General features: G+C 38.2%; 1 long non-coding RNA gene across 1 annotated transcript in view; it reads right to left on the reverse strand.

Annotated features, from left to right (window-relative positions):
• Nucleotides 1-999: 999 nt before the first annotated feature.
• Nucleotides 1,000-3,891, reverse strand: part of LOC116685989 (uncharacterized) — a 12,250-nt gene continuing 9,358 nt past the window's right edge. The window contains exon 3 of the long non-coding RNA XR_004331106.1: nt 1,000-1,103. This is a non-coding gene — a long non-coding RNA (uncharacterized LOC116685989). The remainder of the gene's footprint in view (nt 1,104-3,891) is intronic.

Here is a 3,891-nt window from a genome sequence, read left to right on the forward strand (position 1 = left end):
CTGACACACGAGGCCCCTTTAAGCGCCTGTATAATACAAAGCGATGGTATTTGACAATGAACGGATAATTACGTTGCTGTGTTTTTTAATGTGCTTCAGTGTATCTCTACTGACCTTTGTTCCTGTCCCATCCCAGTCACGTGATGAATAGTGAAATTGAATCTAATCGCACACACGCACACACACATCCCCTAACCCACAGGATCCCTGAAAAAACGCTTGCCTCTATTACTCACCACTCTGCTGCTCTTAGTTTCTCTTTACAACAGAAAACAACTCTTGACATTCACAAATGTATTCAAATTGCTTCTACTTGTTCTGCTGTTTTTTATTTTTATTTTTTCATCATATTGAAGCTCCTGCAGGTGTTTCACTGTGCAATGTGCATCATACCAAATTTAAAACAGATAAACATAGGTGTGAATATGCATTGACAATAAATTAAAACAGGTACAGATCAGAAAATGGGAGATGTTACTAAAATGTGAGAAAGGATACATTTACAAATAGGGGCAATGGTCTTCAATGTATTGTACTGCGATGTACTGTCTCACATCCCAATGTGAGACACAAAATCCCAATAATGGTCTGGGCTCAAATAATAGCGGGTGGCATGGCCAGCACAAACAAATAAAGGCCAGACACTACAATGGGCAGGGAAAAAAGCATCAGGGAAATCCTGTATTCCTGAATTTCCTTTCACACTTACTGCTTACTTGGGAAATTGAGCTTAAAGTACACAGCACTTATTCCTACAGTACAACAACATGATGGTATACTCACTCTCAGCGGCCCTGACCTCTCTTTCTAACAGAAATGGCGTTTTTATTCACTAAGTAATTAAAATTGTTTTTCTACTCTTACATTTTTTAATTAGTGTTAAAGGGCATCTATTATATAAAATTTTTAGGATTGTACTTTAATTTTGTGTTTTAACATGTTCACATGCTTTAATGTTTAAAAAAACACTTTATTTTTGTCATATTGCCCATGGCTGCTGCACCTGTAGTCACCCTCTGTACAATATGCTCTCTAGGAGGGCCGGTCTCTTTAAGTCCCCCACTGGAAAAAGCCCAGTCTGCTCTGATTGGCCAGCATCCTTCCTGGAAACTGTTTCATTAGTTGAAGTTGGAGCTACTGTAACTGACTATATCGCAGGTCTTTTACCGTGAAAAAAAACAAATAAAAGGCTTCTAAACCCAACACTACCCAATCGGATGTTTCAGCAGTTCGCGGAAGCACAGAGGGGGTGTACAGTGGGGGGTGGGGGGCGGGATGAGGTGAGCTAGCCTCTGGTTTGTTTGAAAATGCTTTGACTGTCAACAAGAAGTGCTGTCACCGAATATTGCTCCGAGCACCTTTAATGTTCATTAAAATGCTTTTTTTTCTCTCGTGGTGTTGTAGTTTTTTCTTTTGAAGGTCCATGTATGATTTACTTTATACAGTATGTACAGATTATTATTACTCTGTGTAATTTTTTTCATGACTTTTGTGACCCTGCATTTCATTTCATACTTTAATGTTGTGATTGGTCTTAAATTTCACTTATAAAGGTCTTAAATTTGACTTGTTGAAACCTGCAGAAACCCTGTTATTATTAACAGCAAATAAGAGTGGATGCAGATCAGAAATAAGTAAACACCATACTAAAATATGATAAAATATGCTTTTAAAATAGGGAATATAAATATATATACCTGTATATACTGTAAATATACTGTTAATTCTCACATACAAGCCAATATTCAAATAATGACGCAAAGTTTCAGATAGTAACGCGGCCACACAAATAAATAGACCCTAATAGAAGCCAGTTCTGTTATTTACTGTAATTTTGTACTTATAAGAGACATTTTTAATATCCAGAAAACTGCTCTGTTTTAAACTCAAGTAAATTCAGTCATAACTGATGTATTATTGTAAACTTTTTTTCATATATAGTGAACTGCTTGCCTGGGGACAAATTTAAAAAAATGTTGCATGATTTGAAATGAGCTCTGCACTGACTTGATGGCTCTCTAATTATATTCATTGGTATTAATCAATTGTGATTGCAGCTGAACACCGTCTCTGTCTATTTTTTGAACATGATTTGAATCAAATGACATACAGTAGTTTTCTTGAGGAAACATCCTGGTAAACTATTGGAAAATTATCAAGTTGTAAAATAAAGCGTCAGCAATATTTAAATTTAATAACAACCTCCGCTGCATAAATGTTTTTTGGGGATAATTCATGATTACATTGCTACAGCAATCACTCGACCAGTTGATGATCAGAGATAGATGCACACAGCATTTCTGCACCCAAGTACTTTCTCATGTGAAAGAATAATAGAGGTGGCTGTTTCTCCCCCTCAGATAATGAGCAGAAGAAAGTGACAGAAACAAAAGCAGAGGACCAGACAAATTGTAGACGCCTAGAAGACTGACATGAACTCAGATTGAACCGATGTGCCAGGGTTGTCATTATGTGAGTCATAAAGGACATACTGATTGTGCCGTGTCTACTAAAAAAAAAATTGTTTCTCATATAACATCTTTACTCATTCTAACAAGACAACACCACCCTTACAACAAATCAACACATTTAAAAGAGGAAATCTCTTGTTAGAAAAAGATAAGTTGGTATGCGGTTGTACCAAGGAACTTTCATATGTTGTTATAAGCAAAATAACCAACAAAACCAAAAGTCAAGACATTAAGCCTAAGCTGGTACAGAGTAGATAAAGGGCCCAATTAGGCAGCATCTGTTCTTTGGTGGGAGTATAATCCTAAAGCAGTTTAATGGCAGTTATTTCCTGATGTATGTGTTCACTGAGAGCAATTTTGAAAGTCCAGGAGTAATGCACACTACACTTGTAACTATGGAGGTAAATTTCATCTAATCTTCTCAAGAGCAATTTTTGAAGGGAACACAAATGATGCAACCAAACCTGTACAGGATATGTGGAACTCCAGTAAGCAGGCTAGCAAGATATTTTATTCCCTTCAAGCATTGAGTAAAGTGATTTGACTTCTCTAATTGACTTCCTAATGCAGATGATTCATGCAATCCAGACCACTCAGAGATTCAAATCGGGGACCTTTATGGCTCCATTTTCAGGTATGTGCAGTGTAGGCAACAACATGCAACATTACTGCATGAATATTTGTTTCTGTTGCTTCTTTCCATTGACGTTACAAAAAGATTTTTTTACAGCGATCATAGGAAACTGTTTGGAAAAAGGCAGTCAAAGCCGGGGAATCGAGGGTAATCTAACGCTTGCCAAAGCCAGTCGAGCACAGAAAGAACAATCATTTCCATTGAGAAAAGCCTTCAGTCCTGGTCTCTGCTCTTCTTTCATTGAAGAAATACTCTCCAGTGCTGATATATTTATAAGAGCATTGCTTAATCTACACTAACCTCTTTAGGAGTTGGCATAGTTCTTTTGAACAAACAGTCGCCTCTCCATGTGGTCACACACACCTAATTCACAGTTCAATTTAATTCAATTTTATTTACAGTATCAAATCATGAAAGTTATCTTGAGACACTTTACAGATAGATTAGGTCTATGGACCCAACAATTCTAGTGAAGAAAAACTCCTTTTTAGGAAGAAACCTGGGACAGACGCAGGCTCTTGGTAGGCTGTGTCTGACGGTGCCGGTTGGGGGGGTGATGCACAGTGGCAATAACAGTCACCATGAAGATAATGGATTCAGTGACTACAAATGGTAGTCGTAGTAGTTCATGACATAGCAAGGCACTCAAGGGCATTACAGGCAGTAGGTTGGCATAGCAGAGCATAGGTGGATGTAGCGGGATGCAGCAGGGTTCCGCAGGGTTCAGCAGGACACTGCAGGGCATCCCAGAACGTAGCAGGGTGTAGCCGGGGGTGCAGCAGGACC

The sequence above is a fragment of the Etheostoma spectabile genome, unplaced genomic scaffold, assembly GCF_008692095.1.
Source record: "Etheostoma spectabile isolate EspeVRDwgs_2016 unplaced genomic scaffold, UIUC_Espe_1.0 scaffold280, whole genome shotgun sequence".
Taxonomy (NCBI): domain Eukaryota; kingdom Metazoa; phylum Chordata; class Actinopteri; order Perciformes; family Percidae; genus Etheostoma; species Etheostoma spectabile.